A 21,705-nucleotide genomic window follows, 5' to 3' on the forward strand; every position below is an offset into this window, starting at 1 on the left:
CACCAGTACTACTGGTAAATGGGTGAGGTAGCCCATATTATGTGTAAATAATTGTTTGTTCAGATGTCACAGACTCTTAAAAGCATTACCACAAATGCCCTATTAATGCATAAAATAAAGGAAATGTGTGCAATGATAATAAAATATAATAAAATAAACAAAATAAAATGTGTAATCTTCATATGGCTGTATGTCTGGAGTGTCTTGTAAAGTTTGCTGAAGTCAATTAATACATGTGGCACACATGTCCCCTGCAGTCACTGCTATTGGGTTCTATCCACATGCCTCCCACAAATATTACAGTATCAGTCACATATTGATTACAGATATCATTCTCTCCACAGGAACTACAGGTAAATGGGTGAGATAGCTCATATTACGTGTAAATAATTGTTTGTTCAGATGTCACAGACTGTTATCATTATTACCATAAATGTGCTATTAATGCATAAAATAAAGGAAATATGTTCAATAATAATAAAATAAAATAAATAAAATGTAGAATCTTGGTAATGGCTGTATACCTGGAATGTCTTGTAAAGGTTGCTGCAGTCAATAAATACATGTGATGCACATGTCCCCTTGCCTGCCAAGCAAGGCATGATAGTTGTGTACTCTCTGAACTATACACATGCATGTCTCTCAAGTATCACAATGTCACAGAATGTAATTACTGTTGCATAATCCATCTGTCACAGATGTATCATCGACATGATTATATGTCAATAGCAAAGTAACTACATCAGCCCACAGTACACCATGGTAGTTATATAGGTCCACCTGGAGTGCAAACGTTCTTTTAGTTGTGTGCATGCAGGTGTTACTCCTTGGCCAATAGTATCCCATGCTGATAGCTGAGAGGTATGTACATGCTACAGCAGCTGTAGGGCACATTTACACATAAAGAAAGGACAGAATTGTAGAGTAGATAGCATTAATGTTATCAACTATATAGCCCATGATGGTATTAATAGAATGCATTTTTCTCTCTCACCACCCCTTATCTTCATATATTTATTATTGTTATATATTGGTTATGGTTTACTATTAACATATGTTGGTCCATAAACTTTATTTTGCGGTATGTGTTTTATTAATGTTATGTATTGCTATGGTTGCATATTAACATATCTTGTTGAATTACCTATTCTGTTGACCTTATACTGTAACTGTTACTGGCATGCTGTTAATATACTGACTGTTCTGTTATTTATTGTTGTGTCATATAATATGCATTGAAATGTAATGAGGTTATTTCCAATGTTCTGGCAAGCTGTTATTACTAACAATGGTTTTGTTCATAACTCACCTATATGTGTTGGTTTACTTCCATACCCACAGAACGTCTGGGTAGGTCGGGTTCTGCTGATCCACCTACCCTACCTCAGCTGGCTGTGGCACCAGGTACCAGCTCATCTGGGACCTAAGCCAGTGGTGCTCCCTCCGCTGGCCCTGCACCCCCTTTGGGTAGAATTCCCTTAGGGGATGGGACCCGTCCCCATTGGGATGGGGCAGAGGGGAGGGTTGTCACCCAGGATCAACTACCAGCCATGGTGCACAGTATTGTTCATAGGAGCTATGAACATCACCTGTGCTGTACTGAGGGCAGACTAGGCAACCTGGTGGGGCCTGATGGTCCTGACACCCAGCCTCCAGCACAGCCACCTTTGGAGCAGTAAAGGAGCAGTGCTGACTGCCCATGGATGGTGAGCTGAGTCATGCTGCTGCCATCTGGAGGCACATGCACCTCAGATTCTACAACACCTTCCCCATCCAAGTTGTTTATCCCCCTCATGTGCCACACACCATCCCTGTCTGCTGTCTTTTCTTTCTTGTCTGTCTGAAAATGCAACCTCTCCTACCCAACTTACTCCTTACACATACCTACATCCCTCCCCCAATATTTCACTCTCTCCTTATAAAAAAAAAATGGGCAGCTGTCCCACAAAAAAAATCACCCCATACATGACTCTCCATTTCATTCATGTGTCCACTGGACACAGCTAATTATTAAATTAATTAACACATTTATGTTGTCATCACCCCTCTCTCTGGGGTTTTAGGGTCCAAATTCATGTGCAAAGTCTGTAAAAACTGCACAGCTGTTGCTGTACAAGAAATGAAAAGCTAAGGTCCTTTCCTACACCCTTCCTGCACAACCCTACTTGCATTTCAGTATGGTTTCCCCCTGCTTCCCCCATTTTACCACTGTTCTATCACCCCCTTTTTCTTTTCCTTTTTAATTTTCAGCATGGGTTTGCACGGAGCTATGCAGCACACTGCACAAACCATGCAAACCTGCTTAAATGTGCTTAAAAGTGCCTTAATGGTCTTATGTGTTTCTCACAGTGTTAGACAAGTCTGCAAAATGACCACCCCTGCCATGTCTTGAACTTGAGCCCCTGTCAACTACAACTGCAAACTAACTTATCCTTAGTTTAGTGCTTAGCCCACTAAGCCACTCAGCTCTAAGCTAAAACAGATGTTTCTAGCAAAATATACTGATTGCCACTGACAGACTGCAAATATATATAATGGGGAAAATGGGAGTGTACCTGGGACTGTCATGCAAACCCTACACCAGTACACAGCCAAATAAATAATAATGGATGTATGTGAGGCTTGAGATAGCAGGCATACCTGTCAACTGTACAGATTGTTGCAGAATGTCCAGAGTTTTGCCCCCTATTTTTGGCCCGATTTTCATAAAATCATATTTTCCTGGCAAAGTAGTGGCAAGTCATTAAAGGCTGAGGTTAGAATATCATGACAGACATTTGAGTTTCACACTTCATACCCTTCAGAAAACAGATGCTAATACAAAACCTGTTATTTTATCAACATTCTGTTTGCAAGAGCAATATTTAAAGATTGTCCCTATTTTGGACGTTTGTCCCATTTTTATTTATGGCTTTGTCCAGACTTCTTGCTCTAAGAAGTTGAAAGGTATGATAGCAGGTAATTTTTCCCTTTTATCAGCAACATCTTTAAACACACCTACTAAGGCAGCAATGGCAAAGTACATGTGTACAACTGGGACCCTACTGCACAGCAACTGCCTTTGAAAGTCATGTACATAATGATGCATGCAGACATGTGTCACAGACTGTATGTATGCACATATATCTTGCAATTATACCTCCAGCAGCACTGATTCAGTATTTCAGTCTGTTAATAGCCTTAACTGTATTATATTTTGCCACCCACAATCCTGGCTTCGAATCCAGTGTGTTGTACATCAACTACATTCTTGTGAACACAGCAAGTAATGACTGAGTCATGCAATTTTAACCCTCACAGGTTGCTGCTACTGCATTAACTGCTACCCATGCTTGCAAGTCAAAAGCCTGTATCTAGGGACACACTGCACATATTTGTATAGCCAAACTATATGCCGCCTACAACTCTGAGACTGGCAGCATTACATAATAGATGTACCTTTTTCACATGCCTCAATTAGACTGTAAAGGGTATCCTTATCCTGCATCTGCTGTGAGAACACAGCTGACACTGCTCCCTCAGTTACATGTACAGTTTTCTGTCATCCAAACAATTCACACTCTGCCTATGTGTCCTAGGCTGCAGCAGCTGTATGTTAAGCTAGCTGCTACAGACCTACCATACCTCACTACCCCTTAGAACAAGGGACACAGATAAAACAATACATAAAGGCTGGAGGGGCAATGGTCCAGTGACAGGGACATGTTTGATAGTTTGCCCCTACAAATATAGGGAGCTGATAGAATAGCAGCTACTGCATCAGCAGTAGCTGCTATTCTATCAGCTACTGCATCAGCATGTATATTCTGATGGGTATGTCATCTGACATTCATGTCTCTCTCTCTCCTTACTGACCTCAATCAACAATATTTACCACTGAATTGCCAAATAATCACAATGTCATAGGGCAATGGCCAAACATATCATGCAAAAATGTGGACATACCTCATAAATCTCAACAATGGACAGTATTTGTACCTACCCTCTGTGATGCTGTAGTCTCTACACCTTACTAATGTCCATCTCAAGACTAAGAAAGAGGCCAAGGCCTACATGAAGGCCTTAAATATTGCACTGTAGTGCTATATCATTGGTTACTGAAAGTGCAACCCAGCTGTTGTGGATGCAGTTAGCAAGTCTGAACCACAGATTGGTGCACAGGCAATTACGTGTTAATGAGCATTCCCTACAAAAGGCAGTCAACTGCCTATGGGGAACAGGTCTGCATGTTGCTTTACTCAGACACACTATGGTTTAGCAACCGGTTTGCAGAAGATCTGGTCAAAAAAGGATTACTTCATTCTACCAGGTTTGTAATACATGTGCCCCTATAATGGGATGCAGATGGGAGGATGGAGGTATGGGGAAAAGGGATTACAACAGTAGGCCTGTAGTTCATCTATGACATTGACATGTTGGTGATACTCCACTGTCCAACAGCTATAGGCATGCCACTCAGCTGTCCCTGCTTGGAATCTAATCACAGCTCTATCCATGTTACTCCCACCTACAATGGTCAGCTCCTGTAGGAAAGCTAGTGGATTATGAGTTAGACATACTGACAGTAAGTAAGCATGTACACAGTTGTAATATCATGTGATGTACTGTAATTCACCTCCTCTCAGTCTGTCAATGTCATAGAGAAATAGTTCAGACATATAAACGTTTTTGTCTGTGTTATTGTAAAGGTGTCCATGACTGTCCCTGATGTACTCTGGCTAGGTCACTATTTTGTTGACATTTGTACCTCATTGCTTGAGAGCTAATATACCTGTCAACCCCTTACAGCAGGAATTCAGGTCATAGCCATTATTAGTGTGGAGGCACAAGCCCAAATGCAGCAACAGAGTGTACATATTGGCCATACAAAGTAAGACTATGAATAGACTAATGGAGATTATTGTAGTGTAAGTGTTTTCTGAGGTGTCTGGCATGTGAAAGTCAGATTCTCTATATTCTGACAACAACCATCAATGACTGGCCAGCCATTTGTCAGACATCCACATGTATGTACCAAAAGAACCACATCTATGAGGTACACATTCATATTCTGCAAACATCTGTGCAATGGAGAGTTATGATGCCTTCAGGGAAGATATACTACAGTAGGTTTTCATTGCTGTCTGTCATTGTGGCACACTGGTGTTGATGGACTGTCCCCATATTGTTGTAATAGCACAAGGCCATTTGTCTGACAGTGGCTGTAAGACATAGTAGTGGGACTTTGCCCATAGGGAACACACCACAGTAGACTGCAGTGATGGGTGTAGAGACATACAGTAGACTCTGTCATGGCACACAGAGACATAATCATTATTTCTACTATCTTGGTGACACCCCACACATGTATTGTATTAATACACTTCGGGGTATGACGTGTTAGGGAGCGGTGGATAGTGCAGCCCATTTTGATTGTGCATTGCCTGTACATAGTGGATGTCCACGTATCTGGTCCTGTGATGTGTTCCCCTCTTGTGGTCTTTCAGGAATGCTGTCTTGCAGGAGCCACCCAGCATTTACAGCTGCAGAAAATAATGTTATCCTGGATGGCCTCAGACTACAACACCAGATTCTGCTGTCCAGGAGTTGCCAAAATTGTGACCAACATGCAGCACTGTGGGCTGACCCGATCACAGCAGTGAACCAAACTGGCCAACATAAAGGACCTACGAGCAGGTCCATCACCGGGCCACATATACGGTCAATGCTGCATGGCAAAGGGCAGCTGTTGTGGCCAGGGACTGTGTTGCCACGGGTGGAGGGTCTGCAACAGTACAACCACTCTCAGCCACAGAAGTATTCCTGGCAAACCTGGGATGAGCCGCCAGCTTCCAGCCATCCATCACCCCATCACATCCTGGAGGTGGGTGCCACAGCACCCACATCACAGGACTGTCCAGGTAAGCTTACTGTGTAATACTGTATCAGTCTTGTGGCAGGCTCTCCAAACCAGTACACAGGTGTCAGGTCTATCTGAATTGGGTGGAGTGATTGGTTTTTACACATAGTTGTGCACACATACACAGAATATCAGCAATGTAGGCAGTAACACATTAACTACTGTACATGTGGATATACACAGATATTACCTTGCATCAATGCAACATGTGGTATTGCTGACAATACCTCTTCCTCACATTTTCATAGGTACGTCACTTGTGGCTGGAGTCCAAGGTCCTGTACCTGGTATGTGTGATACTGTTGTTTGACAGATTGCATATGCCCTAAGAATGTTAAGGGGTGCCATGTTGCCCTAGGCGCAACTATTATGCTTAGCCAGAGTAGAATAGTTGTATGTGCCATTTCAGAGCAGTTAACTGAAGTACATCAAATGAGTAATCGCAGCTGTGTATTTGCAGAAACATTAACACTTTTGCACTTATTGTTAAGAAGGACTATGCAGTCTGCTATACAGGAGGCAATCACTCCAAGATGCCTGTTCACACACAATAGGGAGATGGTACATACCTGAGGCACTGATACTCAAGAAAGGTGCATTGGGTTTTAGGTGTAGGTCTATTAGATACACTGGCATATTGCTTATCTCTCAGGTGTATTGTACTAGTGACATTAACCGGATGTCGCTGCAGTCAATGTTATAAAGGCTTGTCTTGTCTGTGTATGTTGTTGTGTGTTTGTGTGTTGTGCATAGGATCAGAAATAAGATGTGAGATGTGTAATGCAGTTGTGGCTCCTCATCTGTATGTGTCTGTGTGGATTGCCAAATATAATTGTGTATAGTAGTAATGTACTGATTTTGTCTTCCTCCTCACAGGTGAACGTGGGGGTTGGCGTCTGTTCCCTTTACAACCTGATGTCAGTGTCTCATCGGACTCTAATAATGATGGTGGCCATAGTGAGGCACAGGTGGGGTTGTTTTGGGCTGAATCTGTTCCAGGGGTTGACATCCTACTTCCTCTCCCATTGTTCCCACAAACAGTCAGTATGCCCACACATACCCAGTCCTCTGAGGCCACAGATATTGGACAGTCAGAGGGTGGTGACATTGAGCAGGACATTGTTGCAACTATGACATCAGTGAGGATAGACACTGGCCATAGCCAGAGAGCTAGTGAGGCCCCACACAGGCAGATTGACAGGGGTGCTTGAAGGAGGACTGCTGCTCATCCACCACCTGTCACAGGTGTCACATCATGGGTCACTCGCCACATGTTTCAGTCCATTTTGGAGGCAAAATCACATTCTGAATGCAACACCAGATGGATGCTCAGGATTATGGATGGAGCACAGTCTGACATCCATGACTACCTCCACAGTATTGGTGACACCATGGATCATTTCACTGATGTAGTGGACAGACAGTGGGCTGAGACAGTGTCAGTCTTTGAATGGACATTGCCTGTGCTGGAACATTTGGTTGGAGTAGGGCACTGGACATGTGGACATAGGTCAGCAACACCATCTGCTAAGACTCCACATGGCCATGCAGACTCACATTCCCATACTGTCAGTACATCCAGCACTACAGAAGGAAGTGGGATGTCCACAGCATGATATGGGAGGCCATGGACACATGGTCCTGGGCATTCCAGTAAGGGACATGGGCCCAGCAGACAGCAGTCACCATCAGCTACTAGCACCGCATCTGACCCAGGGCATTGTGGTGCCAGTGCCTTTCCTGGCAGAGCCAGTTCTTGTGTTCCTGGCCAGAGACAGTGAACTGTCCACTCTGCCATGTGCTGTCCACAGCTGTCCAACATACACACTTGTAGGGCTAGCACTGGACTTGACTGTGTACACGCGCACCCTCAAACATCACTGTCATATGCAGGTCACCAACAGAGACAGACAGCACTTCTCCATGGCCCATCTAACCAGCACCCCTTCCTGACTCATACACATGCTGTCAACAATTTGGCACAGCCTAGGCCTATGGCACCCACATCACTCCACCCTGTGCATGTGATGATACCTGTGCCACATCCCTGCCTGCCATGACATCAATACAGGGACATACAAATATGTGTCTGATGCACAGGGTGACTATATTACTTTATGTGTAGTTGTGTAGTGTGGTATTGTTATGCCATGGCAGGTGTTGTGGGCTGTGACAGGTGCTGTATTCTGGCATGTGTCATTACTACATCTCAAACTTTGTGTATCTTTGCTACATGATGTTAGACTGGTGGTAGAGTTACAGAATGACAGGTGTCTCACAGACCTGTGTATGTTTCTGTTCCAGGGGTCTGATTAGCTAAACTATGGAGATTTGGTGGCAATACAGGGGCACAGGATGGCATGGCAGCACAGCAGACATATGACATCACCAAGGTACAGCTGTATACGTGCATGGTTACCTAGGTGCATATATGTCGAACAGTGTGTCAAGGGCAATGTGGATAGTCAGCATAATCATGCATGCATACTCTGTGACAAGGTCTGCTACCCTTGATACATGTCACCTAGGTGCATTCCATGCATACAAATATAGGTTGTGGCAGATAGCAGTTATGCCTAGGCAGATGTGGGCTATTTAGGGATAGCAGCTAGTCACGGGGCACTACAATGCATGACCATTTCACATAAATAACCCATATTGCCATATCCATACTGTTATAAAGGAATATATTTGTACTCACACACTTGGCTTATTGGAGATTAGAACCCCTACCGTTCTAGTAGTACACACTAAAGAACAAAGTACTTATTACATGTGCCACATATTCGATTGTCAGTCAGTGCTGTTAAGGTGGATGACATCAGCATGTCTTGTAAAGGAGAGGCTTGCAAATAGTCACAGAGCCTTAAAATGTATAACCCTTGCACAGAGATAAACCAAACAGGGATATCCTCACTGTGAAAGGAGACATATTTACACACACATAGAACCCCTACCTATCTAGTAATATACACAATAGTGCAAAGTATTTATTGCATGCATCATGGAGTTTACCAATTATGAGATTGTGAGTCAGTGCTATTAAGGTTGATGACATAAGCAGACCTTGTACAGGAGGGCAATGGAGAGGCTGGCAAGTAGTCACAGGGCCATAAAATGAATAACCATTGCACAGACATAGGCCAGATGGGTTTGTCTGTATTGCTGTAGGGGATATATCAACACACACAAGGTAGCTAATCTGACATTAGAACCCCTACCTACCAACTATTACACACTACAGCTTGCAGCATTTATTACACGCACCACAGGTTATACCTGTTGTTCATGTGGATACAGCCACAGTCCTTGTAGACTATGCAAAGTGGCCTTCTATTAGCATGTGTGGCCTGCTGAGTGACCCTGCTTGATGCTGTTATTTGTATGTAGTGTCCTAGCAGTGAGATACCTGTTAATACCCTGCTATGTGTGTACAGTTACCACTATCACTATGTCTAGCCAGTTGCAGTTTGGTAGGTGGACAGTTGGCCAGTGACAATATGGCCAGTGAAAGTCCTGCATTGCAAACATTGCACATTACACCACCTGCTCACCGTTGTCTGTCTACAGGGTGACATTGTACAGGCACAGGGTTCTATGGGTGAGTGTATTCTCTTGTTATGCAGCCTTGGTCTGTTACCATTAGACAACTGTTGTGTGTGTAGGTGCAGATAACCCCAGAATTCTGCGTGTAAGTGGGGGCATTTGGACATCCACACACACATGCACACACACACACACACACACACACACACACATATATATATATATATATATATATATGTATATATATATGTATACATATATATATATATATATATATATATACACACACACGCACACATATATATATATATATATATATATATATATATATATATATATATATATATCTATATATATATATAGGTTCATAGGTAGGTACTAGGCTATCGGTTTCCTGGCTTAGGCCACCCAAGAAAGATATATATAAAACAGGGATGTCAACCTAACTGTGGCTGTGCATGTGTGTTATTTAACTGTGTTAAGTAGATATATGTGGAGAGTCTAACTCAGTTTACACATGTATTTAGCTATATATATATATATATATATATATATATATGTGTGTGTGTGTGTGTGTGTGTGTGTGTCTGTATGTGTGTGTGTCACATACTGATAAATAGGGTAATCATGTGTGAGGGGGATATGGAGAGACAGATATGTATACATAGCTGTCTGTATGCACAGACATATTTCCACATAGCAGTTCTTTGGGCAGATGAGGTATCAGACATGGGCTTAAGTTAGCTAAGTGTAGGAGCATGTCCAGTGCGTCTATCAGTACTTTCCAAGGTGACTCCAGGTCAGACCTACCTGTACTCCAGTTTGGGATTTTGTGTGCTGCAGCCAACTGGCTGCTGTACCTGATTCAACAGTCCAGCACCTCCCTGATATTTTGTCCAAGGCAATCCCTGGCTGTTTGCTGAAAGCAATATATGACTCATACCTAGCAACTGTACAGATTGTAATAGAATGCATGGAGTTTTGCATTATATTTTTGCATGTTTTACATAGCATTGTGATTTTCTGGTACATCAGTGGCAAATCATTGTAGATTGAACATTAGGAAATGATGCCAGACATTTGAGTTACTGACTCCATACATATCAGGACATTCATGCTAATGCACGATCTGTTATTCTCTGAACTTTCCACATTTGTCTGGCCAATAGTTAATCCTTCTCCTTATATTTGGGCCTTTGTCCCACTATTGCTCATGGCTTTGTCCAGATTTACTCCTCTAAGTGGTTGAGAGGTATGATGTAACTGGGGTAGATGGTGTAACACCACACACAGGTTGACAGTCTTCACACATCTCACTGTACATGTTTTTGCAGAATGGCCAACATTCCACCCCATATGTCTGCTCTGTTCCTCATACAGTTGTGTTTATCTAGTAATATACTACTAAATGCAGTCCACTGAATTGTTTTATGTCCTGATACAGTTAAGTGATGGCATTTACATCCTGCTGCTAATCTGACCTGTTACAACCTGCTGTTATACTAGCCACCTTTTAGGTTATTCAGAGCATGTATAATGTCTGTAGATTTGGCCCTCTGTTCCCATATTTTCTCTGGCTTTGTCCAGCCTTCTTGCAGTAACAGATTATGGCATTTTCAACAGTCTGTGGGACTCCTACCATATGAGTAACTCACATGCAAAAGTCATAGGTGCGGCCAGTTTCAAACCATCAACCATGCTAATGTCCTTAGCCCAGTGAGCCACACCAGCCACCAGACAGTGAGATTTAATTTCTCACACTATCAACAGCATACAGACATACACTGTGACCCCTGAATTTTGTGGAAAATAGAACTTGTGGCCAGATTCTTTGTGACAGCCCTGGAATTCTGTGGTCTGCTGCTCTATCCTCGCAAACATACTGTTACTGCATTTGTATTGGAACACTGATGCGTTGGTAGTAGGAGACTCTGGCATTGATAGTCATGCATCTGTCCTATAACCCCACTGTCACGTGTTTTCCTTGCATATTGCAGTAGGGTTTCCAGCGATGTTGCCTAATGCATATTATGGGGTACTCACTACTGGAGAGGATACCTGTTGTCCCAAGTAGCTGTTAGTTCTCTGCAAGTAGCCCAGTAGCCCACTCTATTCCCTTGAATACATGCAGCAGCTCTATACATATGCTACCATAGTCTAGTACCCTATAAATTTGTTGTATAGGAGAGTGACTTATCTTGTGAATGCAGCAGTTGAGAGATCTGTATTTCAGGGCTGACTCTGTCTGATGCACGCAGTACACAGCCAATACATGATTAGGTAGAGGTTGTGTGGTCTGGCTGGCATCCTTTTTACTATGTATGTGAGTCAGAGTAAGGTACCAGTCCCTAGGACCCTAAATTGTCAGTGCATGTGCTATGCATTGCCTCTTGGACAAGGCCAGGGCATACTAGGTATGCCTACATCTGCATACAGGGACAGCCTCAGGATGTTCCTCCTCCAAGTTCCCCTGTGGGTGTGGCTGTGGGGACCTAGGCATTGGTGAGGGGCTGTGTGTCTCTTCCCTGTGATGATCCTGCCGCACCTGTTTCCACAGGATCATATTATGTATCATAGCACATACTGTGAACATCTGTGCACATGTGGCTGGAGAGTACTGCAAGGCTCCACCAGATATAGCGAGGCACCAGAACTATGGCTTGAGCAGCCCAAACACATGCTCTATGATGCTCCAAGTTTGTGCGTGTGCCTCATTATGGTGTTCTTTGGTAGGTGTGTGTGCATTTCTGATGGATGTCATCATCCACAGTTCCAGTGCATAGCCAGCATCTCCCAGTAGATGACTGTACAGGATGGTGTCCCTCGCAAACATCTGGTACAGCTGTGATGCATGTCAGATATTGGGGATGTGATAACTGCCAGGGCTGCCAGCCCACACATTCATGATAATGCCATGGGCATTGCACAAAACCTGGCAGTTGATGGAGTGATACCCCTTGCAGTTGATGTAGACTGTACCCTCCTCACTGGGCAGTGCTTTGGTGTGGGCATGAGTGCAGTCTATGGCACCCAGTATCTCAGGGTAGTGTGTTACACAGTAGAAGACATGCATATGGCTGGCCCTCTCCTCAGGGTGCGGGATAAATAAATGTGCTCACTGGTATGTGTTTACATGGAATCCAGGAAGTGGTGGAGTACCCTGAATGCTGTGCCTGTGAGAACCTCATCATATCCCTAGTTGGTCTTTGAAAAGTACCTGTAGCTAGTATCCTAAGGGATGCACATATCTTTGTTTCCACTTGGATGGATTCCCCTCTGTTGGCTCTGGGTCTGAATTGAGGGTGGCCGTGCTTGGTGAGTTCTTGTAGTATGTCCTGTCCACCCTGTAGCACTCTACAATCTCCAGCTCATGTAGCTCTTGGAAGGTTACCCTGGGCCTGAATACTCTTCTCCTTCTCACTCTAGGCCAATTGTCAGCAGCAGCATCAGCACTACCCTTAGCATCTAGCACATGAAAATGTAGCAGAACTTCAGCAGTCCTTAGCATTATCTCAGTTAAAATTCTCAAGTCTGTACTCCAATGGTGCAGAGTATGGGGGAAAATCAGATTGTAGGGTGTATGCATACTTTATCGTGATCTGCTACAGATGTAGCCTGTGTGATGGGCAAACTATGATGCATTCCACCCGCGAAGTACATCACTGAGGAGTTGGGATGGCCCAGTTTAAATGAAACAGGGGTCATCAGTAATTTATATATGATTGGCTTTCTCAGCCAATTTCTTTTTTTGACAGCCTTCCTTGCTAAGCACTGAGGTAAGGCTTGCAAACCCTTGCTGCAGGTATAAATAATGCTCAGTAGTCAATAGACAGACCCCCATGGATGGGCATGCTCAGCACAGCGGTGCACCATGCAAACATGCTCAAACCAGCTTAACGTGTGCCCTGAAGCTAAACAAAGCTTAGCAGCACTGGCCACACCCCTGCTCAGCTTAGCAGTGCGGCATGCAAACGGGCACTGCTGTGCTCCAATGTGCTTAAAGAAATAGAGAAACACCCCCTTTTGATGTCAGCTACTTCTTCTGTGGACAAGAACATGGTTCTGGGCCTACACGGATGTGATCTGCAGGCATGGATATCCATTTTTGCTATTCATTAACCCCAGCTCATTTGCATACAGATCCATGCACACAACTGAGAAACTACACTATTCCAGGACCTGCCTCCTTAGTAACCACAGATATCTACCATTGTACATACTCCATGCAAGACCCTATAATGCATTATTGTCACATATTTTATTTTTTTAATTTTTACACTTTAAATTTTTTTTTGCATAACTGCATGTTTGCGTACTGCTGCGTACCACGCAAATATAATATGGGTGTTAAAAAAATTATTTTAAATTATTTTCCATTTCTTTTTGGACATACACAAAATTATTTTAAATTATTTTCCATTTCTTTTTGGACATACATGGCATAGTTTTGCACATATCTGTGTCTGCTGTGCTATTTCTGACATTCTAACTTGTTTTTTACAGCCCCTGTTCACTTTTTTATTTCATGTACAAGGAAATTTTCAGTGTACATTTTGGACACCAGCACATGGTCTGCCGGACTACCTATCTGCTTGTTGGATCACTCCAGCACCATCATTTACATGCAATTCACCTGCTGATGAGGTGATTTGCATAACACGGACACTTCCATGTTCGCACACTCGTGCACGCTCCTCAGCTCCATTTACTGGATTGCACAACTGCTTACTTCCATGTAAGCCCCATGCCACTATGTCTACATGGAAAATTAATCCATGGAAGCTTTATTGAATTCCACCCAGTGTGTTGCACTGCTTAGCATGAAAGGTGAGTCTATTCCAGAGGTACAGAGGTGCTGATTTATAAGTCTGTCCCTTTACCGTATTTTATTTATCTGTTGTTGAAGATTTAAGTCTTTAGTCAGTTACACTTACAGAAATAAGGAAGTCCAAGACAGCCAGATATTTAATGGTACAGAAAGTGAGAGAGGGATTTCCATCAAAAGTCTTCAAGATATTAAATAAAGGGATCAAGATTCTAACCTTTCTTGATAGTTCAGGGTTTTTAGACTTGTGAACTCTTTGATAAAGAACCTTTTGGGGTCTTCCTGATTGTTTGATATGTTTAATGAGATACATCCTCAAGGGAGCATAGTACTTGATCATTTGGACACTACTGAAAGAGTGATTACCTCTTTAGACTTTGAAGATATTCCTTCTGCAATTATTCTGTTTAAATAAAAATTATTCCGGACAACCATTGTCACATGCTGGTCCCTGACTCCTTCTTCATTTTATCAGTAGTATATTGTATATAAAGTATGATGAGAAGAGGGTTTGTCTGCCAAGTGACAGTACTACAGTTTTTAGTATGTACTTTGAGTCCATTTTTAGCATACCAAGATTTTATCAGAGAGAGAGAGATCATGTTAAAGGATTTGGGTTTCAGAGAGAGTGAATTAACAACTCACAATTTGAAGTCATTGTTATTCAGACAGTCTTAGTTCTTTACTTAGAGATTTGACAAGTAAAGACCAAAAAGCAGTGGTCACTTGAGGGAATGTGCTGGTCACTTTTGCACATCTGATGAGGCCACCACAACTCACACTGTGTGGCTTATATTTTTCAGCCTGTTTACTGTAGATTGAGCTGAAAATTCATTGATTTTTTAGTGCATTTAACTTCACTATGATCCACGCATGATGAATGGTGTCAAAGGCCTTGGCCAGGTCAAGATACACAGGGTGCACTGCACTGTCACCTTCAATAAACTCCATAACCCTTTCAAAGAAGTTTACTAGGTTCAGCAGATAGGATAGGTTATTTATAAAGCTGAACTGCTTGTGGTTGTTCAATAACATGTTTGCTATAAAGAAAATGGGGTAATAGATGTAAACAAACTGCCTTTAATGTTAAAAACAATAACACACAGGTATTAAGCGCTTTCATCCCCACAAGCTGGGACTGGAATTAAAGACATGATTTCATAAATAAATGTAATCTGCTCATGAGAAAGAGTTTCTTCAAACAATTCTAGTCCTCCCTCATTGGGAATCACAGAGAAAAGATCCTTAATATCAAAAGTTAAAAATCTTTATTTCACAGTTACCTCTTTAATTGACCAAGGAAGCCCCAAGAATCCCTAAACAAATGTGGGGTGTTTTCTACCAATGGTTTTACCCGCAAGTCAATCAAGACATCCAGGGGATCAGGTTTGGACCCACTAGCTGCCACAATGGGCCTGAAAGTAGGTTTCACTATGTTTTTATGAATCTTGCGAATTCCAAAAATGGATAGAATGATAGAATTTTTTGTATAAAAATTTGTATATCTCTACACTTACTCTTTGGTTTATCACATATTCCTAAGATAAGAATCAATTCTAGAATAAGATATATTTATCTCATTTTTAGAAACCAGTTTATAAGTCCTTTCATCAAATAAAACTATCTACATTAGGTTAGAATAATCCACAGAAGTAAATATCACTATACCACTCCCCTTGTCCGATGTCATGATACGTATACTGGCATCCCACCTTAGTTCTTGCAATAAAATGGCCTTATCCTTAGAAGGTTGTGATCCAGCTTGCTGTTCAAATGATGGATACTATAAATGTCCTCCATCACAGCCTTTTCATAGACACTCAATAAGGGGTGAAGGGGGGATTAAAATGCTTTTCCTTTTAGGTACTTGGTAACTTTAATCTGATCCTTGGGGTACAGGTTCACCTTTACCAGAAAACATAATGCTGAAATTGAATTTCCTCAAATATAAATTAAATTCTACCAAGTTGTCCACTATGTCAACCCTTCTCTTGGGTATAAATTTAAAACCTTTGGAAAATAGTCTAAAATAATATTCCATTATTGTTCTGTTTGTATAATTATAAATTGCAAATCCATTAAATGAGTTAATTATCTCCCTCTGTAGTTGCCCCTGCCCCTGTGAGAATTCCTGTTTTTGTTCTGAAAAGAGTAGTTGGTTTGATACTGCCTCTTCTCTAAATATCTGCTTGCCAGCCTCTCTAAACACCTTGGTATTTAAAAATCCTGCTCTAAATCCTCATTAGGTATGTCATTATTAATATCCACATAGTGGGTATCATTAAAATGTTTTTCCTTTTCTTTCTCCTAGCCAGATCATGCATCCCTTACCCCATCACTGTACCTGGGTTCATGCCTATTGTTTTCTTTAGAAGATGTATCCATCGACTGCGGTAATGGGTAGGCTACTTTATTCTATACTGTTTGATGTCCTTTTCTAATTTACATTTCTTTTTAAGGAACAGTGAATGACTCCTTTTTTCTACCTTTTCTAAAATTTTACAGTACAAACCTTGGTACTGTGAAAATAAAAGGTCCTTACATATTCTACCATCTAAACCCTCTATTTATCTATTAAGGAACTCTGCTAGTTTCTCATAATAGTGTAAAATTTTCTTCATAAATTCCAAATCAGAATTATCAAAGAGGCAAACAAAATCCTGAATGACACCATCATTGTACACAATTCCAAACAGGAATTTGTACATTCTTAACCCTTGAGGTATAACCTTAAGTGCAATTCATTCTTTGAAATATGCAATATAAGTTTGAACAGTGTTATATTTATAAAATCTTTTTTCAAAATAAAAAATCATATCCTTTAAGGAATAAAAATCACCATTTTCACTAGTACTAAAATGATTAATATTTCATGTCCAACACTTCCCAGACCCTGAGAAAAACAAGAATTGTTTGGCATAAGCCCCTTAAATTTAAAATTGGTATCAGAAGCATCCATAGGTTCTCCAATGGCAACATTTGCCATAAAACAGTCAGTCCATAGACTAGGAACAGCATTTGTATGAGGCCTGACATCCAGCCCTAAAGAAAGTACAGTACCTGAAGCTCCAATGTTACCCATGTCCTTTTCAGACGGGATGGAATGCTGCACACAAGAAAAAACATCCTTATCTGATTCTATAAAACTTTGATGATCTGTAAAATGTCTCACTGCTCCATCTTGGCTTCCTGCTTCAGGATTGTTGGTCAGATGACTACATGGACCAATCAGAGTGTCCAAACAGCCAGCAGATGCTTCCCCTCATTTCCAGGAGACAGAATTGAGAATAAATGCACTAGAAATAGAGGGAACCGGTAGTTCCTTAAGAGTTAATAACTCAATCAACTTGGTCAGCTCCTCTTTCAACACAGACACCTCTTCTCTTAAACTCACAACCTCTGAGTCATTTACACTTGTGGCAGAAAGAACAAAAGGATCCAAGGAATCCATCCAGTCCCCAAAGCCAAAAACAATGCACTAATAGCCAAAAGAAACTGGGCAATGTGTGGAAATACCAACAATACAAAGAAACTGCATTGAAAATGGGGAAATGGATGTAAAAAATGCCTTTAATGTTAAAAACAATAATAACACACAAGTATTAAATGCTTTCATCCCCACAAGCTAGGGCATCATCAGAATATAATTAAATCCAGCATCATCTTATTAAATAACCCTCCTAAACTCACAGTAGGCAAATTGAGGAACAAAAAAACATGCCCATTAAAAAGATAGTGTTGTATGAAACATACATGTAAAATTATTTAGTAAAAAACAGCAAATGTAGACTGTTAATAAGTATATGTAAAATATATAAGATATAATTTAAATAAAAAAGCAGGAATGTTGAAATATAAAAAATATTAAATATAATAACCATATATATACCCTTGGTGTATACATTGGCATATACACTGCCCCTATAGCTACATCCTTAACCTGTTGGTAATATTCACCTTCAAAATATATAAAATTGTTCTCCAAAATTAAAGACATGATTTCACAAATAAAGGTTATCTGCTCATGAGAAAGGGTTTCCTCAAACAATTGTATTCCTTTCTCCTTGGGAATTGCAGAGAAAAGATCCTTAATATCAACAGTTAAAAATGATAAATCTTTATTCCATAAATCCCTCATTAATTGAACAAGGAAGTCCCAAGAATCCCTAACCAAATGTGGGGTGTTTTCTAACAATGTTTTTACCCACAAGTCAACCAAAACAGCCAGAGGATGCCAAAAAGGGCTGAAAGGGGGTTCGTATATGTTTTTATAAATCATGGGAATTCCAAAAATGGATGGAACGATAGGATGTTTTTGTATAAAAAGTTGTATATTTCTACACTTAATCTTTGTTTTTTCACATATTCCTAAGATAAGAATCAATTGTAGAATAAGATATATTTATTTCATTTTTTGGAAACCAGTTTATAAGTCCTTTCATCAAATAAAGTTGCCTGCATTAGGTTAGAATAATCCACAGAATTAAATATAATCATATCACCCCCACTTGTCTGGTGTCATGATACATATACTGGCATCCCTCTTAGTTATTGAAATAACAAGGCCTCATCCTAGAAAGGTTGTGATCCAGCTTGCTGTTCAAATGATGAATACTATAAATGTCATCCATCACAACCTTTTCATAGACACTCAATAAGGGGTGAAGGGGGGATTAAAAATGCTTTTCATTTTAGGTACTTGGTAACTATAATCTGATCCTTGGGGTACTGGTTCACCTTGACCAGAAAACATAATGCTGAAATTGAATTTCTTCAAATATAACTTAAATGCTACCAAGTTGTCCACTATGTCAACCCTTCTCTTGGGTATAAATCTGAAACCTTTGGAAAATAGTCTAAAATAATCTTCTGTTATTGTTCTGTCTGTATAATTATAAATTGTAAATCCATTGAATGAGTTAATTATCTCCCTCTGTAGTTGGCCCTGCCCCTGTGAGAATTCCTGTTTTGGTTCTGAAAAGAGTAGCTGACTTGATACTATCTCTTCTCTAAATATCTACTTGCCAGCCTCTCTGAGCACATTGGTATTTACAACTCCTGCTCTAAATCCTCATTAGGTGCATAATTATTAATATCCACATAGTGGGTATCATTAAAATGGCTTTCCTTTTCTTTATCTAAACCAGATTGTGCATCCCTTACCCCATCACTGTACCTATGTTCACACCTATTGTTTTCTTTAGAAGATGCATCCATCGACTGTGGTAACGGGTAGACTACTTTATTCTTATATTGTTTGATGTTGCTTTCTAATTTACATTTTTTTTTAAGGAACAGTCAATGACTCCTTTTTTCTACCTTTTCTAAAACTTTACAGTACAAACTTGGTACTGTGAAAATAAAAGGTCATTGCGTATTCTACCATCTAAACTTTCTAGTTCTTTTTTTTTTCAATAATTTTTATTTTTATTTTTACATTAATAAATGTCACAAATAAAATCCATCTTACAACATGACCGTGTGCATATATATATATATATATATATATATATATATATATACATATATACACATACATACATATACATACATGTATATATATATATATATATATATATATATATATATATATATATATATATATATATATATATATATATATATATATACATATATATACATATATATATATATATATATGTATATATATATATATATATATATATACATATACATATACATACACACATATACATATGTTATACATTGATGTCAAATACCACAGGATATAGGTCGTACAACATATCTATTTACACTATGTACATAGATGCTTTCATTGTTAATTCCACAGTTATATAGACAGTATATACATTCGTAATATCCAAGTTATTATTTAATATCTGAACTTGTATGTGTTCTTTGGTTCCATTATGGTGTATTTCTAAGTTGCTGTGTGATGAATTATGCTAATATGATATTAAAGGTTTGTTCCCAAATTTCTCTGGATTTCATGTTTTTGTTTCTTTTATCTATTACTATTTTATGAGCTAAAAGGTGTTGTATAGCTACTTGTTTAAAACCCTCCCAAGAGATATTTATCGTATCTAGCCATTTAAAAGCTATATACAGTTTCATTAGTAAGAAAATTGTTAAAAGTGTATTTGTTTGTTTTCTTGGGATGTTGGGTGGGAGAATGTGTAACAGAGTGAATTCCCAAGTTAATGTTGATGTTTGATAACCCGTTTTTTGTAATTGTACGTTGAGAGAGTTCCAGAGTTTATAGACACATTTACAGCTCCAAAATACATGGATTAAGTCAGCTATCTGGTCCTTACTGTGTGGACAGAAAGGTGATTTTGATGTGTTAAATTTGTGTAGGATTGCAGGTGTAAAATAAACATTATTACTGATCATGAGCTGAGTGTATGCTAACTTTTTGAGGGGTAAAATCTTCAGTGTTAGATTGATTGCCTGGCTTATTTGCTTATCATCTATGGATGGTTTAATTTTTCTCCAGTAGTCAGAGAAGAGGAGGTCCTTCTGGTATTTGATTTCATTTATCATTTTATATGAATTGGTAATAGTTTTCTTTGTTGTGATAATAGTTTTCCAAAGCCTGCTACAAGTTTCTATGTCACTATTGGTCATAGTAACATTTTGGAGATAACTAGAACACAGTTCTTTGATTTGTCTTAGGATTATTATGTGTGATTTAGGGAGGTTTAAGTTGGTCCTCATTTCTTGTGTTGAACAGTTAAGGTAGGGATAGATATCTTGGATTGTTTTATCTTTCAGTCTGGGAAAAGGGACTAAGTCCAGCATCCTATTGTTTATTTTTAAATTTGGGTTTTTATGAAGGGGTTGCAGTATTGTCATGGCATGTCTAAGGTTCAAGAATTGAAAGAGTTTTTGCGCTAGGTTCATAGAATGTTTTAAGGGCTCTATAATGTTATAAGTTTGTATTTCTTTCTGCTTCAGGAATGGAAGTGCTTTGGGATTGAAACCTAGAGCTTTAATATATCTATAATATATTGTCACCCAGAGAGGAGATCAATTTTCCATTGATGGGTTATGTTCAGCTATTCTCAATATTCTGTTAGTGTTAATGATCGAGTAGTACATTTTAAAATCTGGTAGATTTAGTCCTCCTTTGCTTTTGGGGAGTGTTAATTTTGGATAGGAGATTCTGTTTTTTTTTTTTGGGTTCCCAAATAAATTTTGCTAGGAAGGTATGAATTTGTTTGAAGAATTTATTATGTATTGTTGTCTGTGATGTCATGAATATATACATTAGTCTAGGTAAAATGTTCATTTTGATTATTGATACTTTGGCCAAGAATGGTAGTTTTAGGTTGTTCCATCTTTTGCAGTCTTGCATTATATTTTGCCATTTAAGATTTACATTGTGTTGGTAGAAGTCTTTGTTACTCTGGAAAAAGGTGATTCCCAGGTATTTAGTTTCTTCTTTTATTTT

This window comes from Protopterus annectens, chromosome 10.part0 (assembly GCF_019279795.1).
Source record: "Protopterus annectens isolate FY-2018-M chromosome 10.part0, PAN1.0, whole genome shotgun sequence".
Taxonomy (NCBI): Eukaryota; Metazoa; Chordata; order Ceratodontiformes; family Protopteridae; genus Protopterus; species Protopterus annectens.